Source organism: Phocoena sinus, chromosome 7 (genome assembly GCF_008692025.1).
Source record: "Phocoena sinus isolate mPhoSin1 chromosome 7, mPhoSin1.pri, whole genome shotgun sequence".
Classification (NCBI taxonomy): Eukaryota; Metazoa; Chordata; class Mammalia; order Artiodactyla; family Phocoenidae; genus Phocoena; species Phocoena sinus.
Genome location: NC_045769.1, coordinates 75,802,421 through 75,820,953, shown reverse-complemented (window position 1 = coordinate 75,820,953; position 18,533 = coordinate 75,802,421). Strand labels below are relative to the sequence as shown.

The following is an 18,533-nucleotide window of genomic DNA, read 5'->3' as shown; positions in this document are numbered from 1 at the left end:
TTTGAGCTGGACAAAAATTATAATCCCAGTGGATAAATCAGAGCAAGGAGAAAGAACGAATTTAAAATTCTGTGGAACTCAAGGGTTTGGTTACCTGGGCTTCCCATTTATGAAAGGCCCTGACACAGCTTGGGTTTTCTGGAAGCAGATACTGAGACAGAGTATGACATGCAGGTTATTTTTAGAGATACTTGTGAAAAGAAGAGTGCAGAAGCAGAAGTGGACAGAGGGAGAAGTAGAATTGTGATGCAAGCTCAACAAAGCCTCATTCACCCCCTAAGGGAGTTCTGGAGAATACACAGCCCATTAGAGTTATCTCCCAATTATCCAGCTGAGCCTTTATACCCCTGCTTCACTCAATCACAGGGTAAGGACCAGTCCAGGAAAGGGATGGCCTTGAATGAGGCGGCTCTCTCATTGAGTTGGCAGCTGGAGATGCTTCCAGCAGCTGGAAAAAGAATTTCTGCTTGAAGGAGGATCTGGGTGGTGTGTCAATCCATCTACCACAGACCTCAAATTACAAATTTTGCTCTTATCTCTAAATGAAGCTATAGGGACAATTACCAACATATTCCTTCTGCTAAGCATTAGTTGGCTAACTGTAACATTCAGATTATACCATAATTTTTTCAACCTTTTTTTGGTATTTCTTCACTTATTAGAAAGCTCAAAAAAAAAAAAAGAAAAAAGGTCCAGGCATCTCTCAAATTTTGGAAATTTCTGGTATTGCTTGAATGTCCCACAAGGCAGAAAATTGAGCCCATTTACATGGCTGTAAATTGCTTTGGCATCTTGAATGAAGAATACCCTACAAATGCCAGTGATGTACTGACGGGCTAGCTCTACAGAGATAGATTGATGTTGGTGTCAAAGGAAAACAAATGAAGGGAGTTGTATTAGTTTCCTATCGCTGCTGTAACAAATTACCACCAACTTGGTGGTTTAAAACAAGAGATATAGTCTCCCACAGGTCTGGAGGCCAGAAGTCCAAAATCACTGGACTGAAATCAGGGTCAGCAGGGCTGCACTCTCTCCAGAAGATCTGGGGGAGAATCCATTCCTTGCTTCTTCCAGCTGCTGGCGTTCCTTGACTTGTGTCTGCATTACTCTAATCTGTGTACATGATGACATTGTCTTATACTCTTCTGTCTGTGTAAACCCTCCCTATTACTTCTTTCTTATAAGGTTATATGTGACTGCATTTAGGGTCCTCCCTGATAATTCAGGAAAACGTCTTCATCTCAGGATCCTTAATGAAATCATATCTGTTAATACTCCCCATCCCCCATATAAGGTGACATTCCAAGGTTCCAGGGAGGCCACTATTCAGCCTACAATAGGATAGCTTTTAAGTCTTCACTTTACCTCCTTAAGCCTGGGGATAATTTGCTTTCACATAGCTCCAAAGCAAGAATGTAAATTGTGTCTAGGGTGAGGAAAATCATGGAAAAGCTAGAATTCCACCCTGCAACACTTTGAGACCCACTGTAGGAAGGCCATCTTTGTGAGGGCTGGACTTTTACTCTTTTTCACAACTCTGAGAGGCTCAGTTTGATAGTGAAGAGCACATGCTCAGGAAAAAGTGCCTTCCTCCACATTTGACTATTGAAAGATATTTTTAGAACACACATACTCTAAATTTACTAGGAAAAAAATTGTTTTTTCAGATGCCCTGACACCAGTTTCTAGCTTTTTATCACATGTCAAGCTGTCTTAGTTCTCAGAAACTTGACCAGGGTTGAAAGTTAGGCAAGAAGGAAGTGGGATTATCTATTTACAGTGTGTTCTAGAGAATGTTAATAGACTTTCCATTAAATTTTCAAATTTCTCTTTGATGAAGGTTACATTGAACCATTCTCTTCTTTTGTTTTATGCCCCCCCAAAAGAGCTATTTTAAAAATAAATCTTGGGCTTCCCTGGTTGGTGCAGTGGTTGAGCGTCCGTCTGCTGATGCAGGGGACATGGGTTCGTGCCCCGGTCCGGGAAGATCCCACATGCCGCGGAGCGGCTGGGCCCGTGAGCCATGGCCGCTGAATCTGCGTGTCCGGAGCCTGTGTTCCACAACGGGAGAGGCCACAGCAGTGAGAGGCCCGCGTACCGCAAAAATAAAATAAAATAAACTTCAATATGTAACTCAAAGATAACAGAACAAAAATTCTCTACTTTTCCATGGTACATTTTTTGGCTTTGCATGATGCTTTTGCTGACAGAGGAGGAATGAAGGAGGTTTCCTTTTGAGTCCAAGGTATTTGCTGAGGGAACAGCACCTGTTACTCTCTGGCCTATACCCCTGTGTGTAAAGGGCTTTCCTCTTGGCTTGGAAGAAATTAGGTCATTGCCCACGTGCTTCAAGGCTGCTGAATTAAGACACAACATTCTTATTATTTTAAAGCTAATCAGGCACAGGCATAAACCCTGTCCTTTGCTATTGTTGCTCTATTTTTTTGCTATTCAGATTCACTTATTCAAAAAAAATCACATTATAACATTACAAACTGTAGTCAAGTTTTTTTAAGCATTTACTGCTGAGATTGAAGCCATCTTCAGGTTATGTAACAGGTATTCAGACACGGAACTGAACAAATCTCCAGTTTCTTGGGCTGTTTACTCTCGGCTTATTTGCCTCTTTCACTGAATCATAAACAGTTACTCTGAAGAACCCAATCCTCCATTTTGTTTCAGCTCCCACATCAGAATCTAATACATTTTCATGTTCTCTGCATGAGTTATTTGCGACATATCTGCTTGCCCACAACCTTCCTCCTGCTATTAAATAGGAGGCTATGTTCCAGAGACAACATTACTCAATTTATATCATCAACATTTGTTTTCAGTGCTGCCTTGTCCAAAGAACAAAGTGGATGCCTGCCCAAGGAAGTTCATATTTCCTTTACCCACAAGACCTTTACATCTAAGTAAGTTTCCTGGTGTCACTTTATATTGATGCCTTAAAAATTTATTTCAAGAAGACTTTCCCAGATTCTTATAAAGCAGAAATAAACCTTAAAGAACCCACTAAAATATGGGTTAAACCTGTTAAAATATATTTAGTATTTTCATTTCATCTTTTCAAGGATCATATACTGTATGATTACCTCGTTCTTGATCCTAACTCTTTGAAAATCACTGATGTGGGAAGATTTTCTGTTGGATATTTTTAGATGTCTATAATTCTGCTTTTAAGAATTCAAGTAACAAGGAGGTGGAGGCCCACTAAATGATAAATGACCTGCTCTAATCTCCAAGCTCCAAAGGTACTGGTCCAGTCCTGTTCAAGGATTTAAGATTTTTCTGGACAGCACTGCTAATCTTCTAGAAACTCCATATTAGTGGGTTTTTGTTTTTGTTTTTTTTTTGGTAAGTAGTAAACTTGAAGTCTTTGTTTAATGTTTGGTTATCTTCTTAATGTTGTAACTGTTGTTAACAATGGATAAGATTATAGGTACATACAGTACTTCCTAAATTATGTAAAGTACTAAAATAATAGAATGGAAGAAAGATGTGAGCATACACAGCAATCAAAGCTCAGAACAAAGGTGTCTTGGCCAAGTGTTGGACCATGAGTCAGAATGTGTGGGGTTCAGGGTAAGGAAATGACATTGGTGATACTTTTATCGACAATCTACATGTTAGGCATTTTACATATATTATCCCATTCAGTTCCAGTTTGGCTGTTGCTAGCTGTGTTTTCTTGGGCATGTTACTTAACAATTTTGTGCCTTAATTTCCCAGTTTGTAAAAATAAAGCCAAACTAAAAAACTCATAGTTATTCAGAGTATTAAAGATTACAAGTACTTTGTTAAGGCTAGTGCCTGACACAGAGTAAATAGTATTGAATGTTTGCTATTCTCAATATATTTTCACTGATACGGAAACTGAGGCTCTGAGTGGCTAGAGGTTAAAGAACTTAGAAGAGGATGGATTTGAAGCCCACACACTGTTCTCTATACCAAGCAGTTTCTCATTTTAGTCTTCGCTCTATGTTAGGCTAACTTTGTAACTTTAGAGAAAGTACTTAATAATTCTGGGCCTTGGTTTCATCATTTGTAAAACAAAAGTCTGTGAGTTGATAACATTTATGGCCCCTTTCAATCTTTACATTCCATAATTTTATTATGAGCTTTGATAACCAATGAACACTCAGGGAAAATGTGTTCCTCTCTAGAAGTGGGTAGGGACTAAAGCAGTTGACCCTGGGCAGGTGATAAATGGTCATAAAAGGTGAGTAATAGAATCACCAATGGAAGGTTCCCCATTTGGGGGAAAGGTCACCCCCAGCAGTTGGGGTGAAGATGTCTAAGCATCAGGGAACCTACTCTCCAGGCTTGGGAAGGGAAGAATTTCTCGCTTGTATTGTTACACTAGACTATAGAAAATAACCCAAATTTACCTGACAACACTACAAAAGCAAGATAAATTAATGGCAGGTGAATTTAGGCTTTGTTTACATAGTAATGAAGGAAAAGGGGAAAGCTTTTCAGATTTCAGTAGCCATGTGAGCCTGAAAACCTAGGATAGACCTGAAGTTTCCATAGGCACATGAGAAAAGAGTTAGGTGGCACCAAGGTTATTTGACACCCTCAATCTGAAAGACAGTAAACATAGTTTCATTCCAAATGCTGAGTCATGCTTAAGGCGACAAGGAGAAACACTTAAGACTCTTAACTTCTCTGAGGTACTGGTAGGGTCAGTAGATCGTTTTCTGCTAAAATAATTAATTCATGTTTTTAAATTTAGTTATGATAAGTGCTTCCCCTCCTACACCCTCACTCAGTTTTCTCCCTTTTTAGCCCTCAACATGTTTGTTTGGTTTTGTTTTAATTCCATGAGAAGCTGTAGCAAGTGTATGTGTGTAGGGAAGACTTTTTTTCTTTTTAATATTGTTTTGTATCTAGTGTAATACTTAATTTTGAAGAGTAATTTCTAAATGAATGATTATTGCCCTTCTCCCCATAAAATTATCTTAACAATGAAAAGAAATTGCTTATCCATATGGGAAATTACAGTACTGTTAGATACCTCGGTCAGCAGCCAAATTCTTTCAGTGGAATTCTTATCATAATAAGCAAGACCCAGGGGCAGAGGTAGAGAGGTGGAAAGCTACTTTAGGTACTCATAAATAGTAACCTAAGTTTTAAAGCATCATGTTCAAGGCTAAAAGGAAAAAATTATTTTTATCCTTATTCCTTCTAGAAGATACTGATGGAGTAAATACGGCATAGTTTTTGATTTTGTAAGTCTCTGTCGGTCTTAAAGCAGAAGGACCATAAACCTCTGCATTTTGAAATTATCTAGTGTATATATTGAAAAGTTAATTTTTTTACCACTTTTGCCTTGAATAAAAGTGGATGCCTAAGTTATGATGAATAACTACAAATCAGCTATGTTTTTATGCAGTGATTGGAAGTAATTATTTTACAATGATTTCTAATTAAAATTTTTTTTCAAGGCTGTAGTTGAGATTAGATGTGTATGGAGCATGGGGAAGAGGAGGGCTGAGGTGGGTTGTTTAGAAAAAGAAGATCCAGAGTAAGCTGTATGCTTATCATGCATGTTAAGCTTTCTTATCTCTCCTCTCTTAACCCCTCCCCTACACACCTTTTTCATTTGATACCTTTCCTGAATTCCACCAATGCCTAGGGTCCTCCTGCTTTCCTTTGGTTGCTTTGTGCCCCAGCCTTGGCAAGTGAAAACATGTCCAGTGCTTCTGAGTTTTCTCACCTCAAAGTTCTCTACCTCCTCCCATGTCCTATTCCGTCAGGGTCTGACTTGGATTGGACCATCATGGGTGGTCATGGGTTACTGATGAGAACTGAATCCCTGCTGGCTTCTTAGCTAGCAAGGTGACCAGGACTTGTGGGGAAAATAAACAGCAGACATAATAGGGCTTGGAACAAATTGTTCACCTGAGCATTCATTTCATATCAATGAACAATTATAGAACATCTATTATGTTATAGGGACTGTGCTAGGTACAAAAGTGAATATGTTGTCCCCATTTTCCAAGCACTGAACTGTCCTGGGAGAATTAGTGGGAAGAAAATCCAGGACTGGCACCTCAATCCTGCCAGATTATTCCTTTTCTATGCAATGTGTTGCTCTTCTAGACAAGTGTTTAGGATGTGAAAAAATGTGAAAGCAATGGTCTATTAGAGGGTTTCTCAACCCTGCCTGGGTGCTCACGTGGATCATGGGGTGGGGGTAGGGTTTCAACACTGGTTCCAAGCTGTAGCGTGCACCAGAATCACCTGAAGGGCTTGTTCAATCAGCTAGGCCCCTGGCCCCAGAGTTTAAGAATCAGGTAGTCTGGAGTGAAGCCGGGAATCTGCATGTCTATCAAGTTCTCTGGTGATGCTGGCTCCCCCAGCTACACTTTGAGACCCACAGTTTTAAAATATAAAGATTTCCAGGTTCCATTCACCGACTGATTCAACTGGTGTGGGGATGGGAACCTAGCATTGATCATTTAACCCCCCCCCCCCGCCCCAATCCCCCTCTGTTCCACTGGATAGACTACCCATTGGATAGGCTGGTTTCCTGTTACTATGAGTTTGGGACCCAATGAAACTACATATTCCTCTGGGTCAATTATAAAAATTATCTGGTATTTAAAGAAATTAGTAAGTGACAATAAATAATTGGCTGAAAAAGCCCCACCCCTGCGATTTTGTTTCAAACTAATTTGGCTGCCTTTTTTTGGAAGGCCTTTCCAACCCTTCCCTGGGTATTTTCCAATACCATGGTAGAAACGTTACGTGTAAAGCTCCCAGAGATCTTCGGAGGAAAGACTTTAAAGAAATGGGTCAATTTGAACCCCATCTGCGTCCTCCTTGGGCCCCCTTGGCCTCGCCTAGCACTTCTAGTGCCAAGTGGGCTGGGCATGCTCAGTGGGCAGGGTCGGTTCTCGGGGTGCAACTGGGAAGCTTGCGGCTCTGCTGCCCGGGCTCTCCCCTCCCCCCACCTGTAAGAGGCTGGGCCCGAGGAGCCCATGCTCTGCATCCCACCCCCGGAAGCTTGGGCTTGGTTTTCCCTGCGGGTCTTCTCGCTGACATTCAGGCAGGGGTCAGGCGGCCGGGCGCGCCTCCAGAGCGCGCGGGGGGAGCACGGGCGAAGGCTTTGGGCTCTGACGGTGGGGTCCTAGGGGTCCGCCTGCCTCCCAGACGCGTTTCTAGGCCCAGGGAAGCCTGCCTGCCGAATAGGGGAAGCCAGATTCGGGGGCGGGTAACGAGAAATCAGGTAAGCCAGCCCCGCCGGCGTGCAGGCGGACGAGTGTCTCCTCTCTCCTGGGCAGGTGGCGAGGGCGGCCCACGAGGGGGAGGGCGGAGGAAATCCGACACCTCCGCCGTCTTCCCCCGGCCTAGCCCCGCCGAGGCTTCCCGGCCCGCCAGCCGGCTGGCGAGGCTGGGCGGAGGGTCTCGAGTGAGGCCGGGTGAGGACGCGGGCAGGACTTGGGGCCTGGGGCCAGGGCCACGCACACGCCGCGCCGCGGCCCATCCCCGCGGGCCCCGCGCCCAGGTCTAGTCATGTTCATTTGGAGGCGGAGACCTCGCTCGTTCTCTAACCGCTGGTTCGCAACGCTTCCCCGCCTTCCCGGCCGGGTCCCCCGCCTCCATTTCCGCGCTTCCCCGCTGGGTCGGCGGAGCCTGGGCCCGAGGTATCCGGCTGGATGTGGCGGTCGCGCCGCCGGGGTCGACCTTCAGGGAGGGGAGCGGGAGGCGCGAGTTTCGGGGGAGGCGGGGGCGCGGCTGCTCTGGTGCGTCGGGTTAACAGTCGCCCAGCTTGTTCGGGGCGAGTGACATCCACGCGCGCCTCGCTGCGAGTATCCGGACCGAGGCGCTAATTCGGGGGAGGCAGAGACTCCGCCCAGGCCCGCGGAAACGGGTGCTTCTGCTTTCTCTTCCCTCGCGCGAGAGGATCAATCTAAGGTGTGTGCTTCCTGGGAGACCCCCGTGCCCCCGCCCCCTGGGTTCTGGGGCGGGGGGTGGTCCCTCTCTGACCGGGTGGAGTCCGGTGTTGGGGTGGGTGGTGGCAGAATCTGGGGAAAGATTTAGAATTTTTCCGCACCGACAGAACGTGGGCTCATTCTTACCGGGAGCGGGGCGGTGGGGTAGAATACTTTTGCCTCCTTGGTTAAGTGGGAGGACTTTGGGGTGAGGGTTGATGTCTAAATGAAAGTTTGCTGCAAACTTTTGGCTTGTGGGTGCCGCTCGTCTGAAAAGAACTGTTGCTCCTTTCTGAAGCAAGGGAGGGAAAGATTCTAGAAGGGGACTGAGGCTTCTTTGAGATCTTAGCTGCTGGAGTGTGACAGTTTTAGGAGGAAATGGAAGGTGTACCCTGATGAACTTAAAACAGACCCCACTCCCCACGTAGTAACTTCTGCGTCAAAAATAGACTTGAAGCGTGCTTTGGTAGGAACGTATAGCCCTGTGAATGAAGGGCTGATCTGGAGCCCTTGACCTCTAGACTGCCTTCCATCTTCTGCGGGGGGGGGGGGGGGCATTCACTCCGGGAACTGCCCTCCTCAGGAGTTCCAAAGAAGTTTACACATACAAGTTATCTTAGTGACGGGGGCCAACCCAAATTACACAACACTTTATAAATATCATGGGAAAGGGTGGGGACAGCTATAGAAATAGCTGACAACTAATTTAGTCAACTTTTATACTTGTATAAATAGGTATGGGATGGAAAAGTAGGTTCCACTGAGTCCTCATTGCTTAAAACAAAACAATTTTGCATACGTTCCCAAGTTTAATAGATGGAAGTTTTGGAGTGTGGAGGGTAATGGGAACTGCCACACGGGGGCCAGGCACTTCCTGGTAGCTACTGACCACTCTAGTCGCTGAGTGCCACAGTTCTTGCTGGCCATGGACTGAATGCTGGATGCCATTGCTCAACGGATACCATGTGCAGCCTGGGGAACCTTATGATGAGCATGTTGGAACCCTCCTGCTTTTCTCATAGGGGGATTATGTCAAGTTACAACACTCCCTTGGTTTTTCCAAATCAACTGGTCACATTATGCAGTGGTACCTTAGTAATAATGGATAAAGTTGGAATTTGGGGTTTGAGAACCAGCATTGTTGGAGCTGTCCATTCTGATGTCTCACATAGTCACTTTATTTTATAGACATTCTGAGCAGCATTAATACTCTGCTTCCTTCTCTCTGCCTCTGATTTATTAAAAGACGCAATGGCTTAAGCTCAGTAATTGACAAGAGGGCCAATCGTCAATGCCTCGCCTCTTGTTTTTGTAACTATTTAATCGCAGAGATGTTTAGAAATATTTGACTATCATTGTACATAAGTCATATTGGTGAATAATTATAACTCTCAAATTATCCCGTTTGCTATTAGTTTCTGCTTTCATTACTAGAATGTACATTCTGTGAGAAGGCGTGGACTGCCTCACACACTTTCGTATTTCCAGTATCTAGAGTGGTGACTAGTTTGTGATAAATGTTTTCTCAATGAGCGACTAAACTGTGGGACAAACTCTAGCTGGATGTAGTGGGGGAAGAAAACCAGAGATTTTGGCTTTAGGGAAACTATTCAACCTCACTGGGCCTCAGTTGTCTCACTGACAAAATGTAGATAATAATAGATGATATAACACGTAAAATCACTAGTGGTGTTCCTTTCAGGTAGTAGACTTCAAAATATTACTTTCTTCTTTCTTATATATTTTACTTTTTATATTCAAAAAGGGAAGACTTGGGGAAAGAATGCAGATAGTTGGATAATTTAGCTCTTGCATGTTGTGAATGAATTATCCAGGTTTTTTCCCCATTAATTTGGTGTGTGTGATAGAAGGAAGGGGGAGGGGGAAGTTAGTGGCAGCTATGGTTATTAGAGACGGGAAACAATTTCCAGATCACTATGTAATTTCTCCTCTTTATTTTTTTAATGTGATGAAGTTTCTGCTCAGGTTTTCCAGAACTTGATTTTTTTTCTACTTGTCAACAACCAGACTCACTAGGTTGTCCTAAGTACAGAAACAACACTTTAGAAAGAGCATTAGGAATCAAACATCTGTAACACTTGACTTCTTAAATGAACTTTTCTGTAGTCTTGTGCAGCATTATATAGTAACAAGATAAAGAAAAATATGGTTATCCTGCTTTTGAGAAGGTTAGAGTTCATTTAACAAGGTAGAACGTATAGATGTTGAACAGTTACAGACCAGCGTAGGATCTTGCATAGTACCGTACCCAATGGTTATGGAAGGGAGAGGTTAACATGCGCTCAAGTAGCTGGAGACAATTTTGTGGTGAAGAGAATATCACTTCAGCAACAGAGAGACTTAAAGTTTCCTGAAGATTACAGCGGATCATTTTTGTTTCAAGAATGTTTGCTATTTTGTACTTCAGTGTATTAAAAAGCCAAACAATCATATACTTTCAAAAGTACACTTTCTATGGAAAAGCATATTAGAAACTTACAATACAATTCTGTACATGAACTAAATGATACTTTTCACTGTGTCTCTGAAGTTTTAAAGCCTAGGATTAGAGTTAAAAATTATAACTTTCCATTCTTGCCACTTTTAACACCCTTGCTTAAAACAAAGTGTCAGATGGCCTGCCTTTTACTCTCTCCAGTTGTATATAATAGGATATTGTTTTCATCTGAAGTTTCCGGGGAAAATTACTAGTCATTAAGTTTGGGATCCCCACAACTGGCTAATTTTAGATGGTGTTATAAAAGTGATTTTAGATGCTTTTCAAAATACTCAGGAAATTCCATCAGGATTCATCACCTTTGAGATAAGAAGGCACCTTGGAAGTTGTTTTATAGAGGAAGAAGAAGCTAATAAAAGGGTGTGTTGTATATTTCCTTATTTTAGAATTGTTGACATGATGGGGGAAAGAAATGTAGGCAGGGGGGAGAGATGATCAGATTCAACTGCATGTGAGAAAAACAAGGGCCAACGTGGCTACAAGCCAGGAAATGTCGAACAACTTTAGACCTCTTCCTGTATTACCTGACCAGGGATTGATCTCAGGAGCATTTTAGGAAAAGGAAGCTTCAGGAGCTAATGGTTTGAATACCTGAGGATGTTGAGGTAATGACTGTGGTCAGAGTTTGTCTAGAACTCTAATTTTGTGTCCTGACGTGAATGTGACCATTTTTGTTTGTTTGTTTTGGTTTTTTTTTCCCCTTGTTTCCCAGGATTTTCACCTTTTTTTGGCAGTTCTTACTAGTTCTTTGGGTTAAATATTTCTTCCTATAACGTATCTGTGTTCTTATTTCCCATTTTTCAGTTGAAAATTTTCTGTTGATTCTTTTAAAATAAGGTTTCTGATTTGTGCAGCAGACGAAACATTGTTTCTGATTTTAATTAGGTCAAGCTCTGGTTCTGTTAGTTCACTAAAATTAGTGGGAAAAAAATTAACTAATAGAAAATGTTTCCCTCCTAAGTAAAAACTTATTGTGACAAAATGTATTAACAAAACTCTAAAGCATTACTTGGGGATATCTTTTACTTTTTCTGGCAAAATGAAATGATTACTGGTGTACTTTATTCTGTAGCAGTCAGATACTGTTAAAGTGTGAGCAATGACTGTTTCATCTAGATTTTTCTAGCCTCAGATTCTTTAAATAGTGATATATCCTCTATGGAATTTCATATTTGATTATCCACCTATATCCTTCAGACCCCACAAATTACAACAGAGAGGCTGTTTTCTGAAAATGAGATTTCTAGAAGCTGCTACTGTCAAATGACACGGGCTTCGAGTGTGACTCGCTGACACACGCTTAGAAAGCCTTATCACTTAACTCATACGCACCAGTGACCACTAAGTCTGGTTGGTTATTCACACTAGGAGCAAAAGTTGATGTTCAAGGTAAACATTTTAGGAAACTTTTTACTGGGATTTTATGAGTTTCAATAAAACACAATGCATTTCTACCTGTATTTGAAAAGCGATGAAAATAGTACGGCTCAGAGTACTAGGTTCTCGAAAGTCGTTTTCCTTTTGTTTAAACGGAAGAAAGAAAGGATGTTTTGTTTCGCTGCAGTAATATCAGAACTGCTTTGATCATATCACTCTTTGTTCCACCCTTCCGTGGGTCACTCTGCCCTATTGCATTAAATTCTAAATATTTATCTTTGAATTCACGGACGTTTCCGGTCTTGCCCCAATATTAAACTTCTGCCCTTCTCTTCCTTGTGATCCAGTCCAACTGGACTACATGAAAGTCTCTAGATCTGTTTTATTCCTACTGCTGCCCCTATGCTAATGTTCTTCCTTCTACTTTACCTCTTTAAAATCCGACCAATCCTTGAATGTCCCGACCACAGGCTACCAGTTTTGTGATGCCTTCCTTCACTACCCCAGTGAGAAGTGTATTGTACATTTCCTAAACTCTTCAACTACTCTTTTTATGCCACTCATAAGTATCTCATTCACTCCTCTGCATGGTCATTATTTGAAAACATGCATAATTTCCTTTCCTGCAGAAGATCATGCAGAGCAAGGGCTGGATCTTATACAATTTTATAGACCTCGTGTGCCCAACCCAAGTCCCTGCATGTGGGGACACCTAGTAAATAGTTGTTGAATGAATGATTGCCTCATAATTCGCTCATCCCTTAATTACCAAGAATACCTGATAGAAATGGTTGGGGTGTGATTGGACAGCAGGTAACACACAGGCAGATGCATTTCAGATAATCAGTTAAACTGAATCTTTATCTTTTTTCAGGCCTCCCTTTCTCCCTGCGCATTTGGCAGTTCTTATATCTAAAGGATATTTGTTTTAGGAGGAGGAAAGGAAATTGCTGCATTTGAACCAAAGTTATAAAAGCAATCTGTGAAGAAAATCAGTGGAGGAATCTGCAAATGAGGAGGTCATTTAAGATCTGCTAAGGAGTCACCTTTGTCAGGGCTCCTAGGGCTCCCTTCTCTTCACTAACTTCTCCCTTTTCCCCCCACCTGCCTACCTAATCCAATCTCTTAAGAAAGAATCCAGAAAATTAATTCATAACAAGGTGACTGATAAAATTAGCTTGTCACTATGTCAAAGGTCTCTGGATTCTAAGGGGACAAAACCTTAGGGACCATTTATGTAGGCTACGTAGAAGGAGCTTTGGGGGTGGGCAAGTGTTTACTTCTCTGCATCCCTGGAGTCACATTATAGCCACCTGCCTGTGGCTTTGGTCAGTCTCTGCACCTGCCAATTTCTTCCTCTGTAAAATAAGGTGGCAGAACTGTGTGAATTTAAAGCCGTAAAAGCGTGAGGTGTTCTATTGCTCTTGTCGTGTCTTGCAAGGGGAAGCCAATCATGGTCAGTGGGCTCTGTTCACCTCTGGACCTGGCCTAACTTTTCCTCTTACTTCCCCGAGTTTGGGATGTCCTTTCTCTCAGCCTCTCCAGATGTGGCATTCACTTGGGAGGATGCTGCATTCCCTGCTTCTCCCTCCTGGCTTGTGCTCATAGGATCTGCTACAACAAATATCCTTTCACTTCTCTCTTTCTTTATGTTGCCCTTTTCCCCTATCCCAACCCACCATTAAGTAGCTGGGATATTTATCTAAAAATATATATATTCACAGAATTTTAAATAGGAAGGGGATTAAAGATCTAACCCAACACTTTTTATTATTGATAATAAATAATAATGATAAGTATCATTTAGAGCAATCACCTTTTTCTAGGCCCTGTGCTATGCACTTTGCACACATTATTTCATATATTGACAGTGAACCATGTTATATCACTGAGGAAACCGAGTTCCAAAGAATATAAGTGACTTACTCAAAGCCACAGTTATGTTCCAGTATGACAGAAACTCCCTTTTTTTTTTTTTTTTTTTTGCTACTTTGGATTCCCCTGCTCGACTCATTGAACATTGCCTTTTAATACTTCACTTCCTAATACTTGGTGCTGTGGGTCAACAGTTTCCACCAGTGATGCTGAATTTGTTCAGACACTGAATGCATAGCACAGTATGCCTGCCTGAAACAATATTCCTTTTTTTTTCTTGTTTTCCATGTTTTTCTTTATTTTTTTAATTTATTATTTTTATTGGAGTAAAATTGCTTTACAATGTTGTGTTAGTTTCTGCTGTACAGTGAAGTGAATCAGCTATATGTGTACATATATATCCCCTCCCTCTTGGACCTCCCTCCCACCCCGCCGTCCCACCCATCTAGGTCATCACAGAGCACCAAGCTGAGCTCCCTGTGCTCTACAGCAGGTTCCCATTAGCTATCTGTTTTACACATGGTAGTGTATTTATGTCAAACCTAATCTCCCAGTTTATCCTACCCTTCCCTTCCCCACCATGTCCACATGTCTGTTCTCTACGTCTGTGTTTCTATTCCTGCCCTGCAAATAGGTTCATCTGTACCATTTTTCTAGATTGCACCTATATGAATTAATATTCAAAAAGACACATGTACCCCAATGTTCATTGCAGCACTGTTTACAATAGCCAGGACATGGAAACAACCTAAATGTCCATCGACAGATGAATGGATAAAGAAGATGTGGTACATATATATAATGGAATATTTCTCAGCCATAAAAAGAAATGAAATTGGGTCATTTGTAGAGATGTGGATGGACCTAGAGTCTGTCATACAGAGTGAAGCAAGTCAGAAAGAGAAAAACAGTATTTCTTTTGATTTGACTTCTAGGAACCATGACATTGTTAAAATCCTCTTTAGTCTTAATGAATGTGAAAACAGCCTGCAACTTGGTATCAATCTGCATTTTCCACTCCTACACCTTGGTTTGTGAATGCTGGTGGGAAAATGAACACCATCATGCAAACTGGAGGCACCTACAAATTTATGTTCTCTAGCTTTAGCCACAGGGCAGTTCTTTTAACTTTGCCTGTTTCTAGACAGCATCTTTTCTTATTTCTCCCCGTAGTTTTTCCAAATCTTCTGCATTTTCTTTGAGCCTTTTATCCCACTGTGTGTTTCTTTACCAGAAGATGATCGTTAGTGGTTAGAGCAGACTAAACTGTTCTAACAGAAAGATCTGAAAATAGACAAAAGCACAAACACAACAGATGTTTATTTCTTGATCATGTCATAGTCTTGGTTGGTGGATGGCTTTCCTCTAATTGATGACTCAGGCATCCTGGAACCTTTCCTTTTCTGATTCTGCCATCCCTTAGGACTTTGTTTTCAAGCGTCTTCAGCTTCTCTGAAAGAGAAGAAGCATATCCACTTTCTAAATACTTAGTCTTGAAGCGAATGTAACAGTTCCACTCACATAGCATCAGCCAGAAATCAGGTGCGCAGTCACACCTGTCAACAAGGGGAGATTGGAAAGTCTAGTCTGGCTGGGAGAGGAAGAGATTATGGGTTTTGGGTGAAGAGTTAGCTGTACCTTTCACAGTGTCCTTGCCTCCTGTTATACTGAGAAAACAGAGATAGCATGTCAGTATTTTGATATCTTAATATTTTGTTCTTCTTTCCACATCTTCCCTGTATCTGAATATATTAACTCCATCATTAACTACCAACTTAGAGGTAGAGTTATCCAGAGTTTATGCTTTCCCCAGTACTCTAAATCCCCCATTTCTTCAGCTAGCTTACTATATGAAGTTTCTCCGTGTTCACCTGCATTTTAAGTATTTACAAGAATGTTCAAGATTCTCCCATCACAATAACAAACAAGACCAAATCCCAAAGCTATTCCTCCTCTCTTCACTCCCCTCTAGCTACATGCTCATTCTCTCCTTTCTTTCAAGCTACACTTCCTGAAAGTATTTTATATGTTGTTTTTCTACTTCATTACCTTTCATTCACCCCGCAACTGTTGAAAATTTGGCTTCTACCTTAGATGAATCTGTTCTTTTTATGATTATTGGTTTCTCCCCGACTGGCAAATCCATAGGAACTTACTGCTTGAAATTTCTGTGATTCTGCTGATTCCCTCCTTTGTGAAATTGAACTTTCACCAGGCTACCATGACACTTCATTCTTCTTTTGGACTACTACTTATGGGTCTCTTTGTAGCTTCTTCCCCTTGATGTTGTAGTTCCCAGGGTCTGTTCTTAGTTCACCGTCTTCTCATTGTAGATGTTCTCTGTACCATCAAGTATATCTATATCTTTGATTTCGATGATTTCAAATCAACATCCCCAACCAGACCTCTTCCTTGATTTCAGACTCAGTGGATATTTTCACAGTCAAGACAGGACTCGTAATCCCCCTTCCTGCCCCCATGAGGTTTTTCCTCTCATTGAAGAGCACCACCATCCTTTCTCCCATCTGTAACATCCACTCATTTGTTAAGTTCCTCAGTCACCTAATATGTGCTAGGCATTTTTTTACAAATTAAAATTATAGTGGTGTGCAAAACAGATACGGTCTCTTCTCTTGTAGCATTTACATTGTCAGGGAGAGGAAAATTTTCCCCTCTACCTGTCTTGAGTTCCTGTGGCTGGATTAGTAACAAAATTGACATAAGACATTAACAGGAGAAAAACAAATTTTAATTCAAGCACTCAGAGGTCTCATTGAAATGGGACATAAGAAGTGGCCAAAGCAGGCAGCTTTTATATTTTTAGACAAAGAAACAATAAATTTGTGAGGAATTGACAGGACAAAGAAATTTAGGTCTTGGTGCTCAATTAGTAAGGAACCTAACCAGAGTTTGGGCTTGAAGAAGTAACCAGGTTTGTTTATAGAGGCATCTCTGCCCAAATTCCCTATCTCTGGCCTAAAGGGTGTCCTACTTTCAGATTCAGGGAGTGTACCTTTCACATGAGAGATTTATTTCTTACTTTCAGGGAGACAGAAAGGAGAGTCAGACTGTCCCTCTTGCATTCACCATTTCTTAAGGAACTTGAATCCAAAATAATTAATATACCATTGTGCATATTTTGGGGTGGCCTGCCCTGAGCCCTAGCAACATTCTGGGGGGTGCAAGGAAGAAATAATAATGATGAAATAAAGATGAGATGTATGAGCTGATGAGAGCTGTGATTAGCTTGGATTTAGATGGTTTGGGAAGGCCTCTCTGAGGAGCTGACATTTGAGCCGCGTCCTGAGTGAGCAGAAGCTAGCTGTACAGAGATGAGCAAAGCATTCCAGGCAGAGGAGACAGCTGGTGCCAAAACCCTAATTGTATTCTTGATGAATCTGATGGGCAGAAGAAGGTAAATAAACCCAGAACTTCGCGAGAGGCAGAGGTATCTGTATTAGTTTCCCGTGGCTGTTAAACAAATGACCGGAAGCTTGGTGGCTTAAAACAACAGAAACGTATTCTCTCTTCGTTCAGGAGGCCGGAAGTCCAAAATCAGTATTCCTGGGCCAAAATCAAGGTGTTGGCAGGCCATGCTCCCTTCTGAGTCTCTGGGGGAGAATCTGTTCCTTGTTTCTTTCAGCTGCCAGTGGCTCCCTGCATTCATCAAGTTTTGGCTGCATCACTCCGGTCTTCGCCCCTGTGGTCACATTGCCTTCTTCTCTTCTGTGTGTGTCAAAGCTCCCTTTTGCTTCCCTCTTATAAAGACACATGTGATTGCATTTGGGGCTCACTCTGATAATTCAGGATAATCTCTCCACTCGAGATCCTTTATTTAAACACATTTGCAAAGTCTTTTTTTTTGGTTGTTGTTGTATAAGATAACACTCATGGGTACCAGGATTTAGGATGTGGATATCTTTACACTGCCACTACTCAACCTACCATAGTGTCCAAGAGAATCTTTAAAAAGTAGGCAAGGGCCAGATCCTATAGAGCTGTACAAGCCAGGATAAGGCATTTAGATTTCTTTCTGAGGTTATATAAGCCTTTGGAGGATTATGTGCTGGTAAATGACTTTTTTTTTTTCCATTATGTCTTTCCAAGAAGAAAAATTAAGTTGAAATTAATTAATTAAAATTTTAAATTAATATTTCCCTAGCAAGAATGTATTCCTTAAATATAAAAACTAAGATTTTGTTGGGTAGAGATGAGCTTTGGAGGACCACAGCTCATTATAATATGTAAGATTTTTCACCGTTCTGCCCCAAGAACCAACTTTGTCCCCTTGTGAGTGTTGCTGTTCCCATTGAGCCTGTGTGCTATCAAAGGCTGAACTGGTTACACAAAGTGGACTGGATTGTGGTAAGTGGGGGAGGGAAGATTGGATGCAGGACTCCAGTTAAGAGTCTATTTTAGTTGCCCAACTAAGGAATTATAGTTGTATGAATGAGCAGGTGTTAAAGATGGAAAGAAGTGGATGGATTTAGGATTTGTTTTTGCAACCAAGTGAGTTGACTGAACTTTCTGATAGATTAATTCTCTGGGGAGAGGAAACAAGAATTGAGACAAAGGCTTACACTTTTTACTTGAACAGCTGGGCCATAAACTGAGAAGAGGAGAATTGGGAGAGAAGCAATTCATGTACCTGAAGGAAGATGTAAAATGTTCTGTTTTGGCCGTGCTAAGTTTGAGGTGCTTCTTAGACATTCCTTTGGAGATGTCAGTTAGACAATTGGATAAATGGAGTCTGGAGATTCTGGGAGGGGTTTTGGCTGAAGATATGGAGCTAGAAGTTATTTGCATATAGTTGTATTTGA

General features: G+C 41.8%; 1 protein-coding gene across 9 annotated transcripts in view; it reads left to right on the top strand.

Annotated features, from left to right (window-relative positions):
• GPD2 (glycerol-3-phosphate dehydrogenase 2) overlaps positions 1-18,533 on the top strand; it is a 197,418-nt gene that overhangs the window by 55,298 nt on the left and 123,587 nt on the right. The window contains exon 1 of one of the 9 annotated variants that reach the window (XM_032637518.1): positions 7,025-7,237. The exons of 1 other annotated variant lie outside the window; for it this stretch is intronic. The gene's annotated coding sequence lies outside the window, so the exon portion shown is untranslated. Of the gene's footprint in view, positions 1-7,024; positions 7,238-7,358; positions 7,927-18,533 lie in introns of those variants that run through there. 7 more of the 9 variants (XM_032637521.1, XM_032637522.1, XM_032637524.1 and 4 more) reach the window with 7 other exon arrangements.